Source organism: Euleptes europaea, chromosome 11 (assembly GCF_029931775.1).
Source record: "Euleptes europaea isolate rEulEur1 chromosome 11, rEulEur1.hap1, whole genome shotgun sequence".
Classification (NCBI taxonomy): domain Eukaryota; kingdom Metazoa; phylum Chordata; class Lepidosauria; order Squamata; family Sphaerodactylidae; genus Euleptes; species Euleptes europaea.
Genome location: NC_079322.1, coordinates 55,186,260 through 55,201,057, shown reverse-complemented (window position 1 = coordinate 55,201,057; position 14,798 = coordinate 55,186,260).

Sequence of the window (14,798 nt, the reverse complement as noted above, 5' to 3'; positions counted from 1 at the left end):
CACTGGTATTTGCAAGAGAACAAGGCAATATTTGCACTGATATAGATGCTATTGCCTTGCCTTGTTCTCTTGCAGGTATTAGGCCAGCACCACATCACACAAAAGTGTAATACTACTGACTGGTACACCGACTCTAGGTTTTGGGGTCTCTCAGTAGTTTCCTATAAATGCCATCAGGGAGTTTCTTATAATATGAGGGAGGGCTGACCTCTTCCACATGCATCCATCTCTTAGGCCATGGCTAACAGTGCAATCCTAAGCAAAGCATCCTTCTAAGCTTGGGTATAGCTCCACTTAGGATTGCGCCATAAGTGTGAGGATGCTGCCCTTCCTTTCCACCAGTGCTGGTGATCTGCTCATTCACCTTTACTCATTTTCTTTTATCATAGGATGGCAGTAGGATGCAGCAACTGTGAGAAAAGGAATATGTGGGATCAACTGTCAGAGGTCAATAGAGCATGATGGGGCTAAGGACATTTATGCATGGGAGTTTTACCTGAGGTTCGTGGCTCGCTGGACCCACACGTTCCTGTTAGGAATCTATGCACCAGCAGTCTCCAAGCTCAAATCAAGTCACCACCCCTTTAAATGCTGCTTTGTAATTAGCTTACTTTGTAGTTCTTACTGTTAGAGAAAATCCCCCCCAAAATTGCCAAATCAAAAAGGATTTTAAGAAGAAAAAACAAACCAAAAAAAACCCAGAGCGATCTGAAAGGGGTGGGGGAGAAATCCAAACCTCCTTTTTAAAAAGCCTTTCTTCTGCTCAGAAAGTGCTCTGGGGAAGCAGGAAGCATTTGAATCCCCGCCTCTTTACACACTGCTTTGTAATTGGCCACCTGCTTTCTGTGATAGAAACCAAGCTTGGATGTCCCGCGCTTTGCATAATGCATGGAGATTTCACCCGCGCTGAGCCCAGGAGAGAGGGGAAAATTGGGTTAACAGAGGAACGGGAAGGTCTGGGATTTGTGAGGGTTGGCAGCGAGGTAATCTCTAATGAAAGGAAAACTCATGCATAACTCTAAAGAACAACCGAGACAGACCAGGAGCGAACGTGAGTGAAAGTATCCATGCATAAACAACCTAACAGTACAATCCTGTGCAAAATGTTTCTCGAGACAAGGTTTTTCACACTCAAAATATATAACATGAAAAAGTCTGAAACCTTCAGTTTTCTCCATGGAAAAATTGGGATATTTGAGGGGAAAGATGCGGGGGGAGGGGGGAGGGAGAGACTCTGAAATACTTTCTCTATTTGAGTGAGAAAAACCTTGTCTTAGAAAATATTTAATTCATTCCAAAAGTGTACCATGAAGATGTCTGACGACTTCGGAGTATAAAAACTGGGAAATTTCTGTTAGTGTGGGAAGGGGAATACAGAGGAAATGAGTCCCCCCCATGGGTCCTCATGGGTTCTTCATTGCACAACTAAGCCCAGACCATGGAGATGTGCTGAGTTTTCCCAGGGGAGGTAAAACTGAAGAGGGGCGGGGGAGAGATAAATGTAGGTTCGATAGTGGCTGGAAAGGGGAGAAGTAAGCAAGGAAACGGGAGAGGTGATGAGAGCTTTAAGAAAAAGACAAGAAGAAATAGTTGGGGAGGGGAAAATGGGATGCCCCCTGCAAACTGTTGCAGGTCCCCCGTTTGTTCTCTACTGTTTTCCTTAAGAGCTTGGGGTAGTCATACCATTAATATTACAGTAACTCGTTAGAGATCAACTGTGCAAAATGTTTGCATATTTCCACACACTGATTCATCTAGCTGTCTAACAATGAAGTCAAAATGTGCCATAGACCTTTTTCAGATTGGATGATTCATTTTACCTTCAGCTGCAAGTGTGCACATTTAATAGCTCGTGCTACTTGAGTGAGCAGTATAACACATACAGAGGGAAGTCATGTCATTTGCCTTCAGGATTGGATTTCACCCTGCTCACAGAAATCTATGTATTTCTTTTTCACAATCATGCAACAAAGCCATTTGTTGGAGGTGTTAAAGAACTCATGTCAACTCAAGTGAAACACTCACACACCTCTAAATTCAGAGGAGGCGCCATGGCTCAGTAATAGAGCATCTGCAGACGGTTCCACATCCAACCCCCAGCATCTCCAGCTAAAAAGATCAGGTAGTAAATGATGTGAAAGCCCCAAGACCTTGGAAAGCTGCTGCCATTTTGAATAGACAATCCTGTCCTTGATAAATAAGACAGCTTCCTGCATTCTTCATTGTGGCAGAAGATCTCTTATTTTATATATTTTTGCTGAACCACATTTTTCTAGCAAGAAAGTACATTTATTCGTTATTCTGAGACTTCAAGACAATTCTCATGTTCCTTATTTGTACGCACATATTAATATTTGAGCTTGAAAAACCATATAGAAATAATGTAGTAAATATCACCATCTATAACTTGGTTTGACACATGTATCAGAAAGCCTGTTTTGAATAACAGGTTACCAATGCAAAGTGGGGATTTCTTCCTGGGAGACATTTTCTTTCCTGGGTCCCCCCGGAACCTTTTTTTATACATAGGTGTTACATTGGCCATTCTCCAGTCCTCTGGTAGGTTCAGAGTAAGAGACCGATGGCACACAACAGCATCTGTCTCCTACTCTGAACCTCTGAATTACACAGAAAATGTATTCTACCCAGCAGACTTGAGGATAGGTAAACTCTGTCCATCCCTTCTCTGTTAAAAATTCCCCTCCCCTTTTAGCCACTTCTTGGTGCAGAAGATCTACTCAGCCAGAGGCTTGGCTGTCTTTTACTTTATCTTTCTCTCCTCCCATGTAAGTCTTCTATATGCACATCCTTCTGAACACAGCAATTGTGCTGTTCTTATGCTTGAGAATGCCTTCAATTTCTGTACCCCTATGTTTCCCTCAATAAATTCTAAACCTTGCTAAGGAAAAGATCTGGTTGTTTTTGTGGTTAATGGTAGCTTATTACAGGCACTTTGAGCTTGCTTGCCCACCATCCAGGTAAAAATCCCTAAATCCAGGTAAAGATCCCTAAATGTTCTGCTATAACTGGTAAGTGTGACAACTGGTGAGTGTGTCAATTTTCCATGTTAGCCAGGCTGTGGAAGCAGGAATAGCCCCCCCCCCCAACACTGAACTTAGTCCCCCCCCCCACAACCTGGTTCTGGGTGAGTGTCCCAAACCCAAGTTAGAGAGTCCACACATGTCAATGTATGTGAAAGGAGCACATGTAGTAACAGATGGTCCACAGATCAATTTAAGATCAGGTAATATACATGATCCAAACCAACAGGATCCACATAGAGAAAGTAAGTACAGATCTTATGTTTTCTATTCACACAAGTATATGAATGCCATGAACAGAACTTTTATAGAACTGTCCTTCCAAAAAAACTGTAGCAACACAAGCAACATTGTACTTAATAAATTCTGTGCCAGCAGAATAGTTTAGATATCAGACACTGAGTCACTATAATGCATTTCTAAGGAAAGCTCTCCCTAGGTTTTGTTTCCTTTGGTAACCTCTTATTGCCACGCTATAATAATCACATACAGAGCCTGTGTGTGCTTGCACTGCAATCATTTTGACTGGGTAAGCATATTTTAATGCTATTAGCAGAGACTTTCTATAGAAATGCATTAAAAATGCAATTTGTTGTCAACTCATTCCAGAATTATAACAATGCTAGATCCCAACTGCTATGACCCACATGTTTGCAACTCAACACTATCTCAATAGCTGTTTTATTACATTTTAGAAAAAATATTATGCTGTCTTGCCTTTTTAAAAAGATGTGTTACCCTCAATTCCCCATCAAGTACTTTCACAGAGCTTTATTTATATGGTTATGTAAAAAGTAGGACAATCCAAGTGTTGTATCTTGGTTAAGTATATTTATTTTTGCAAACAGTGGTAAACACTAACATTTAATAACATCTGCCCCTCCCCAACCCACTGGATATATTTGTAGATATATCACATAGGGAAAAAATGTTGTTGTTTTTTAAAGAAAGGTAAGGAAACATACTGCACATGGAAAAGGTGGTACTGTGGGAAAGCACCGTAAATCTTAAAATAATGTCCTACTTGTGTGTGTGTGTAAAGTGCCATCAAGTCGCAGCTAACTTATGGCAACCCAGTAGGGTTTTCAAGGAAAGAGACTAACAGAAATGGTTTGCCATTGCCTTCCTCTGCATAGCGATCCTGGTATTCCTAAGTGGTCTCCCATCCAAGTACTAGCCAGGACCAATCTCGCTTAGCTACTGAGATCTGATGAGATCAGGCTAGCCTGAGCCATCCAGGTCAAGGCAATGTCCCCCTTAGATTAAAATAATAATAATCAGGAGACTTGTAGAAATATTAATTTTGAGAGGCAGTCGTCACAGCTTAAGTGATAATATTCCAATCACACTAGACCAGATTCTTCAGCAACTGCATGGTAACTGAACACATGAAAACATAATACTGCCTTATACTTGTTCATAAATGATCTCAAACTAAGGGTGAGTAGAGTAGTGGCCGAGTTTGCAGATGACAAAAAATTATTCAGGATGGTGAAAACCAAGGCTGACTGTGAAGAGCTCCAGGAGGATCTCCAAAAATTGGGTCAGTGGGCAACAATGTGGCAGATTAAGTTAACACACAACACAAGCCTTTATTGGCATATAAAAAGGAAGAGATTAAGTTCAAGGTTGGTAAGTGTAAGGTGATGTACACTGGAACAAAAAACACAACTTGAAGTATATATGGGGTCTGAACTTGCTAATGCTGACAGGGAAAACAATCTTGGGGTTGTAGTAACTAGCTCAATGGAAGTGTCAACCTAGTGTGCTGCTGCAATGAAAAAAGCAAACTCAATGATTGGTATTATTCGGAAAAGAATTGAAAAACAAAAGGGCAGATATTATAATGCCCCTGTACAGCTCTATTTTGTGGCCTCATTTGGAATACTGTGTGCAGTTCTGGTTACTGTATATCAGAAGGGACATCACAGAGCTGGAAAAAGTACAGAAGAGGGTACCAAGATGATTAGGGGGTTGGAGCACCTCCCTTGTATGGAAAGGCTGAAGATTCTGGGACTTCTCAGTTTAGAAAAGAGACAACTAAGGGGGTTTATAAAATTATGTACAGGGTGGAGAGAGTTGGCAAAGAAAATATTTTCTCCCTCCCCCAAAATACTAGAACTTGAGGGCATCCAATGAAGCTGATGGGCAGTAGATATAGGAAGGACAAAAGAAAATACTGCTTAATACCGTGACTGAGCAAAAATGTAGAATTCGCTGACAGAGGGTGCGGAGATGGCCACAGCTTTAAAAGGGGATTGGATAGATTCACGAAGAATAGGTCTATCAGTGGCTACTAGCCATGGTGACTAAAGGGAATCTCCATGTTCAGAGGCAGTATACCTCGCCAATGAAACAGGAGGCAACATCAGGGAAAGGCCTCAGCCTCTCTGCCCTGTTGTTGGGCCTCCAGAGGAACTGGTTGGCCACTGTGTGAGACAAGATGCTGGACTAGATGGACCACTGGTCTGATGGCAGCAGGGCTCTTCTTATGTTTACGGAATCAGACCATTGGTACATCAAAGTCAGTATTGCCTCATACTGCAGCAGCTCTTTAGGGTTTCAGACCAAGGACTTTCACATCACCTACTACCATTGGGTATGCCAGAGATTCAACATGGGACCTTCTGCATGCCAAGCAGGTACTCTAGCACTGAGCCACAGTCCATCCCCAACTGGAAATGAGAGCTAGTGTGACTTTGTATTTGATTTTGTATTGTGCCTTTGTACTAGGATCTGGGCTCAAACAAGTTCTTTCTTGGCAGCAAGGCTAACGCCATTCAGTGATACCATCCAACCATTAGACTGAAACAGTGCTTTGAGATTTACTATCTGTAAGCAACACAGTTTAAATGACAGTAGGTGCTATGTATTTGAGGGGGGGAAGTTCCCCAAAAATTAGCCAGGAGTCATGGGGGGGGGGGAATCTCCATAGGAAACCTCTATAAACTGTTAGCAACTTTCACTTAACCTCATTATGAGGACCTTCTCAGTCATTGTTCCCATGAAACATTTAGAATGACGTATCTTTTTTTAAAAAAAAATCCCAATTACCCTTTTCAACACAGCTCTCAGTCACAATCTTGTGGTTCTGGTAGACTTGGGCTACAACCCTAGGAACACTTTCTTGGGAGTACGCTCCACTGAACAAAGAAGTTACTCCTGAATATACCCGCTTAGACTTGCTCTCTTTGTGACTTTCTCAACTTTTTTTTCTTATTGCAGTAGAGAGCAGTACTCTTTGTAAACACTGCATTAGCCACTAATTTTATAAGTTAGTTCTGGTCACCTTTACAAAATATAATTAAACATTTGAATGCCACTGTTGCCACCTCCAATTATAACAAAAGGAGTGATGGCGACATGGTGACATTATGGAGCACATTACGCCTGTTAGACTTCTTAATCCAGGAAAAGCGTTAATAATGATAACTGACATTTATATAGTGTTTAATATAACAATCCCAAAATACCTGGCAGGAAAAATGCAAAAGCACATATTACAGGGGTCACTTCACCCATCTATTTAATAAGTGAAAAGCAGCAACTTTTAAATTAAGACAGATAGAACAGGTGAAGAAAGAAAATGAAAAAGATTGTGTGAGTTTGGGAGGGGGGGCACTTTGAGTGACCAAGCAGTTTACTGTTCATCTCCACAAACAGAAAAAGGCACCTACATCCTTTGAGGTAGTAAACACTTGGGACAGAGATCTGTCTTCTGTTTATATTACTTTGCTAAACACACAGATGGTGCCAAATAAATACCAATATTTTCAAAATGAAAAAGTTGTGTTGCTAAATTCCAAGATTTCAAAACATTGCGTATCTCTACCTTGGCGATATAAGGTATTGCAAGCTTTATCCTGGAACAGAAACTTCTATTTAACTGCTAGAATTCTCTCTGGAGGTAAACAAAAACTGTATGAGCTACACCTATAATTTTTTTGACACTGGTTACATTAATAATTTTCTAATCATGAACAGCATGTTTTAATTCAAAGCTGTCCAGCAAAGCCAGTTTACTTCACTTTCTTTGGCTAAACCTATTGCTATCCTCCTTGAGCAAGTAAAACGCAACAACCAAAGGGGTCCAGTGCTGCCTTTACCAAGTTATGAACTTCTCAGGTCCTTTACTAACAAAATGTTTCTTTAGAATGACTGCCGTGGAGACACACAAGGAAAATATTACAACCATTTACATGGATTTTCAATTCCAGCATAACATTTTTCCAAACATTTGCTTAGGCAAATCGTTTTTAAAGCACTTGTATGAACAAACACACTATATCTGGATCAGCTCTTAATCTCAAATTATATTATACTGACATTATATGCCTATTTCTCTATAGATGTATACATGACAATGGCAGGTTCCTTAGCCCAGTCACACCTGTTTTCCAATGTTATCTGCCAAGGTCGGCAGTCAGTCATGAACTCATGGCTGTACCTTTTCCATTTATCTACATTTCTGACTCTCGTGGTGCTTGAAACGGAAGGAGTGCAAGCTGGAATAGAAGCATTTGGTCCTGACGCATAACCTGTTGTTGACATATGGATATGTACTTACCAAGTCATTAATAATGGCAAGCAGCTTTGCTCACAGTACTGCAATTCATCTCCTGGTGACTCAAAGATTGACCATAATTCAGCTTCCAAATCTTGCATTCTGTGACAGTGCTGCTTATCATACAACATCACTGCTTTCCAGGACAGAGAGGCAGTCACCTAGGCCAGCGCTGGTGCTATAGCTAATGACATCTACAGTTTGTCAACTCCCATCTATTTTGTTGTAGTGTGAGAAATGCATCTGTCTTCTATGAATTGTTCATGATTATTCAGCTGTTATATACAATCCCTAGTAGATCCTTACACACTGGTTAACATACTGCTAGCTATCCTAATGCAAACTGCATCCACAAACACAAGCATTGCAACAATCATCTGCAGTGTGGGGCTGGGAGTAAAAAAGGAAAAGCAAGGAAATCCGAGGTACCATTCAGTCCCAAGATAAATTTGCCGAAATTTAAATCTAAAAGGAAGGAGACTGTACCCAAGGTATCCTATTGCCAAGTTTCACTTATATTATTATTAATAATATAAGACAGCCAGTGTGGTGTAGTGGTTAAGAGCGGTGGTTTGGAGCAGTGGACTCTGATCTAGAGAACCAGGTTTGATTCCCCACTACTCCACATGAGTGGCAGACGCTAATTTGGTGAACCGGGTTGGTTTCCCCAGTCCTCCACATGAAACCAGCTGGGTGACCTTGGGCTAGTCACACTCTCTCAGCCTCACCAACCTCACAGGGTGTCTGTTGTGGGGAAGGGAAGGTGATTGTAAGCCAGTTTGATTCTTCCTTAAGTGGTAGAAAAAGTCAGCATATAAAAACCAACTCCTCTTCTTCTATTATTTATATTATTATTTACATCATTTATACTCTGCCTTTCTTCCCAATGGGGACCCAAAACGGCTTACATCATTCTCTTCCCCTCCATTTTATCCTCACAACAACCTTGTGAGATAGGTTAGGCTGAGAAGGTTGACCGGCTTGCTTCCATGGCAGGCTGGAGGTTCGAACCCGGGCCTCCCATATCCTAGTCCAACACTCTAACCTCTATACCATGCTAGCTCTCAAATGCATTCTTTTAAAACATTACGAAAGAAAGGGGAGGTGAATTCCTGGATTCAGAGCAGGCATTTTCATAGAATTGTAGTCCAGCCTCTACTTTAGAATCCCATGATATTATATGTTAAGACATATGCTGAGATTGTATTAACATCATTTACACAACAAAACTGTACTACACAGTAAAAAAGAAAGATATAAACCAGTCAAAGTGTTAAAATTGCACTCCCCCCCAACCAGCAACCCTGCTTAGCTTCCAACGTCTGAAATCAGGCTACACCATGGCACCCAGATGCATGAGGAGCATCTGCTTGGGATGTAGAAGGTTCCAGGTTCAATCCCCGGCATCTTCAGTTAAAGGGACTAGGCAAGTAGGTGATGTGAAAGACCTCTGCCTGAGACCCTGGAGAGCCGCTGCCGGTCTGAGTAGACAATACTGACTTTGATGGATCAAGGGTCTGATTCAGTATAAGGCTTAGGCAGCTTCATGTGTTCACCTCCCCTCCCCCGTGATTACTTGCAGACTATAGTGAATTACCAATTGGCAAATGGACCTCTGTATTCACCTGCTATGTATTAACCATCATGCTGTGTAGCCTCATACACACACTTGTACCAAATGTAATTGTGAGGCTGGCAATGGAAAGCACTCCTCACCCCCTGTGATAGTCTTTAAACTGTGCTGCAACCCTTGTACTAGTGTGGAAGCTAAGCACACACAGCCATTTGCGCCAATAACAGCCCAGTTTAGAAGAGATTCTGTTTGAGTGCAGTCCCACAGGTGATTTCTTTTGCCCGGCCTTCACATTTAAATCAAGGCTCAAAACAATCATCAAGCCTTAAATAAAATATTTAAATCAAAGTTTACATCATCCTCTTGCACAGCATACCCAAGCAGACAAAAAGATGATTTCTTGTGTGTTTTGTGGTAGCTAATGGTGTGGTTCTAACTACAGTCACTGAAAATATTATAAAGTACTTCTGTGCCACAACTGATAGAATCATACAGTTTGAAGGGACAACCAGGGTCATCAAGTCCACCCCCCACCCCTGGCACAATGCAGGAAATGCGCAACTACCCCCCCACACACACACCCAGTGACCCTCCATACCCAGATGGCCAACAAAAAAAAATGCCTCCAGGATCCCTGGCCAATCTGGCCTGGAGGAAAATTGCTTCCTGACCCCAAGGTGGCATTTGGCATTACCCTGGGCATGTAAGAGAGGGCCACAAGAGCCAAACACTGACGCAACCCTTCCTGCCCTCCCTCTCGTGATCTGCCTAAATTCACAGAAGTAGCATTGCTGACAGATGGCCACCCACCCTCTGCTTAAAAACCTCCAAAGAAGGAGAGCCCACCACCTCCCGAGGAAACCTGTTCCACTGAGGAACCGCTCTACCTGTCAGAAAGTTCTTCCTAATATTTACAAGGGGGGGGGAAATCAAATTATTGCATAAGAAACTATGATAATACAGAAAACAATAACACGGATACAGAACTGGAGGAGGTATTCATCCCATCACCAATTAACGCAACCTGACATTTGTCAAGCAGCAGAAACTGACCAAGAGTTTTCCCTAGCACCCACCGCTTGCTCTTGGAGCCATCCGCCTTTGAGGCGACTGCGTTCCCGTACAATGAAAGGTCATAAGCCTAGCACCTCCACCGAAAAACTGGAGGGCAGACTGCACTGTTGAAGAGGGAGCGGAAAGGGCCACTTATCATAGGCCACTTATGCATGGGAGGATTTGCTGCTCTCTAGGTGCACATTTCCCCCCATCTGAATTCTCAAAACTCTGCAGGGGAGCTTACTTTTGAGTTTTGAGGATTTGGATTGGAAAAACGTGCATCTAGAGATGTTCCCATGGTTCCCATGCCCCCACTTGAGCATCTGTAAAATCCTGATGCACCCCCCCCTGTGACATTGTCCCCAGCTGACCGCCATGTACATTGATTTTAATTTTTAAAATGTGTATGTCACAATATGTATTTATATACTGTATATGAAGCCCCTAGAACCATAAGAAATGCAAAAAAATCACAGTAACTCATTCTCAAATTGCCCCCCCCACTTAAAAATAAAATTGCCCCCCCTGTGGGGCGTGTGCCCCAGGTTGGGAACCACGGAGTTAGACTATCTTGGGAAGGGGGGGAATTATATTCTGAACAATGGTAAAAGTGGGGGAATGGAGCAAAAAAGGTTGAGAACCACTGATCTAGAGAGTGGCAAAATCCAAGACAAAACCTGCCGTGCATAAATGGCCATACTTTATTATCATGCAAGAATCCGAACTGCACCGCGCCTCTTTGGGAAAGGGCGAGCTCATTCCTCCTCGCCCCGCTCTCCTGGGGCCATTTATCCATGGCAGGTTTTGCACTGCATTTGCCACTCTTTAGATGCACTTTCCCCCCCATTCATAGTCCCCAAACTCAACAATAAGCCGCCAGGCAGAGTTTTGCGAATCCAGATGGGGAAAATGGGCATCTGTAGAGTGGCAAATCCAATGCAAAAATAAAAAAAAATATTTAAAAAAAAATGCAAAACTGCTTTCCCCGCAAAGGGAACAAAGCGGGCGGGAACGCAGACCTCAATACAAAACGAAACCTGCGCGCCTCCTGCGGGCCCTAAGGGAACCAGGACTGTCCCCGCGTCCTCCCCTCGGGCTTCCTGGCCCCGGGACTTGCTCACCCTCCAGTAGGGACGCCCGGAGCCGCCGCTCTGCGTTCTCCCCCGGCGGCCCCAAACTGGACTTTGTTCCAGGGTGGGCTCCCTTCCTGGGTCACGTTAACCCCGCCTCCGGACCAGCCCATAGACGGGGAGAAACCAACCCGGGCAGGAGGCGGGTCCCAGCCAAGAGCCTGAGCGCTTTCCTGCCAGAGAGCAGCTGCGAGGAAAGAGAGCGCAAAGGGCAGCCTCTGGCCATCGCCCAGCGGACCTGGAGGTGGAAGCGGGCTCTCTTAGGGCGAAAACGCACGGGAGGTTTTGCCTTGGCTCTGCCGCTCTCTCGAGGCCCATTTTCCCCATCTGAATTCTCAAAACTCTGCCTGGGGGGCTTACTTTTGAGTTTATTGAGTCCGTCCATCTCTTGTCGGGTCTTCCTCTTTTCCTGCTGCCCTCAACTTTTCCTAGCATGACGGTCTTTTCCAGAGACCCTTGTCGTCTCATGACGTGAGATGCCACTCTCTAGATGCCCCATCTGAATTCTCAAAACTCTGCCTGGTGGGCTTACTTTTGAGTTTATTGAGTCCGTCCATCTCTTGTCGGGTCTTCCTCTTTTCCTGCTGCCCTCAACTTTTCCTAGCATGACGGTCTTTTCCAGAGACCCTTGTCGTCTCATGACGTGAGATGCCACTCTCTAGATGCCCCATCTGAATTCTCAAAACTCTGCCTGGGGGGCTTATTTTTGAGTTTGTTGAGTCCGTCCATCTCTTATCGGGTCTTCCTCTTTTCCTGCTGCCCTCAACTTTTCCTAGCATGACGGTCTTTTCCAGAGACCCTTGTCGTCTCATGACGTGAGATGCCACTCTCTAGATGCCCGTTTTCCCCATCTGAATTCTCAAAACTCTGCCTGGGGGGCTTATTTTTGAGTTTTGAGGATTTGGCTGGGGAAAATGGGGCATCTAGAGAGTGGCATCTCACGTTGTGAGATGACAAGTGTCTCTGGAAAAGACAGTCACGCTAGGAAAAGTTGAGGGCAGCAGGAAAAGAGGAACACCCAACAAGAGATGGATAGACTCAATAGAGGAAGCCACAGCCTTCAATTTGCAAGATCTGAGCAAGGCTGTCAAAGACAGGGCATTTTGGAGGACTTTCATTCATAGGGTCGCCATGAGTCGGAAGCGACTTGACTGCACTTAACACACACACTCACACAGAGAGAGAGTGGCAGATCCAAGGCAAAACCTCCCATGTGTTTTAGACTCTGCTTGTTTACTCAGAAGGCCCACTTTTTATGGGGTCCTTAGGTCTATGAAACACCGTGCTGTGGCGTCACCCCATGCGTCAGGAATGACCCGGTGCTTGCCCAGGGGACCTTTGCCTTAGGTCTATAACCTTAATGTACCTTTAATTTATTCGTATGTTCCTGGTTAAAAGTGGACCTCAAAGTATTCAAGAGTATTTAAGATTTCAGAGAGGTCTCGGCCATTTATGCATGGGAGGTTTTGCCTTGGATTTGCCACTCTGTAGATGCACATTTTTCTCATCCAAGTGCTCAAAACTCAAAAATAAGCCCCCATGCAGAGTTTTGAGAATTCAGCTGGGGAAAATGTGCATCTACAGAGTGGCAAATCCAAGGCAAAACTTCCCATGCAGAAAAGGCCCTCGTTTGGAAGGGTGAAGCCTTATCCCGGGTTAGCACGTTACAGTCCGACAGAATGTGTCTACATTTTACTCTTCCATGGAGCGTGCATGGAAGTTTCTGGTTTTTCAAACGACGCAGCTCCAGAACTGCTTTTGCACAGCAGTTTCCTTCGCTAGAATCTAATATAGGAGTGGGAATGCTATCAAAAATAATGGTTGCATTTACCTAGTATTGACAGTATGAAAGATTCCATGAGGGCAGTTACGTATCTCTTCCCTTGACAACAACCCCTTCACCTCAAGGTCTTTCAACTGCACATTTTCATGGTGTTTGTTCCTGATTTTAGAGTCCTGGGCTTGATAGCTAGAAACATCAACCTGCCTTCAATTGCTTCCATGCTACAGCTCAAATTATTCCCTCGTTTTTAGACGCGGGGGAGCCTTTGGCAAATTTTGTGACATACAGAAAGCAACTGTTCTCTCACAAATAAAAAACAAATAACTCTTGTAGATCTTACAGGCCCATTTACCCAAATTTCCAGGGTCTAATAAGTAGCATTCTTCAGTATTTTCAGATTTTATGAAATGAAATAAGTAATTATATGAGGACAAACAGGGAACCGAGAAGAAATTGAAAGGGTCACTTTGTTTGCCCTTGCAACCCCTTCCCCACATTATTTACTCTTTCCTCCGGGCATCCCCCATATGCTCCCCCCTTTCCTTCTCTCCTTCCCACTCACCAACCAACCTTGCTTTCATCTGCCCCTTCCCAATCTTCAGCTTTATAAATTATTTTTTTATTTAATTTATACCTCATCTTTGTCCCCAGTGAAGACCCAAAGCAGCTTTTATCATTCTCACTGCCACTGTCTCCTCATAATATCCCTGTGAGGTAGATTAGGCAGAGAGAGTGACTGGCCTATAGTTACCCAGCAGGCTTCCATGGCAGAGTGGGTACCTGAACCAGGGTTTCCCAGATCCCAGTCCAACACTCTGAACACTATACCATACTGGCTCTCAGCTTTCCCTCTTTCCCTCCCATAGCAGCTTCTCCCTTGGAAAAGTCTGCCTAATTTGCAAAAATTGGGAAGTATCAAGTGACTCAGGTGAAATAGCAGAATGGTCACTGCCAAGCCCATCCAAGTTGCACAAGGTGTATGGTGGCTGCTGCTGCGCCCATATGAACTATGTAGCATTAAGTTGTCTGGTAGCCACCACTGCACCTGGGTGAGTTGCACAAATTGTATGGTAGCAAGTTGGCCAAGGGATGCTGCTGGGCATAGACATAATGAAGAAGAAGAGTTGGTTTTTATACCCTGATGTATGAAGAGCAAACTCAAAGCCTTAAACAACCAGGGAAATTAATCCAGAAGCCCAAATTGGCTGGGAGCTTCCTTGGAATCATATGTTTAGAGGCTGGTCTGAGTATCTGTGCAGAGATCTGTATGGGGGGGGGGGCGCAGGTTTGAGGGTGGTAAAATCAATTTGCAGAAAATACTTGGGAATTGACTATAATTTTCCTGTGTTTACTCAAAAAATTGTTTATTAATTTATTCAAAAAAGGTATTCAAGGCAATGCACAACAAAACATACTTGCGCGCACACACATTGTTTGCAGTAGCTGCCTTCCATGCTTGTCACAACATAATTGATGGCTTAAATATATCCTCTTGCCTGCTCTTCTCAGGCTGCTCTCTTAAATCAGGATATCTGACAAGCTGCTCTGTTGTCACTGTCCTATACTTCAGGTAAGATGGCTTCTTTAAAGTCGCCTTTAGTGTCAGCTGAAGGAGTTTGGAGAGGGAGCTCAGCTGAAAGAAAACGCTGTG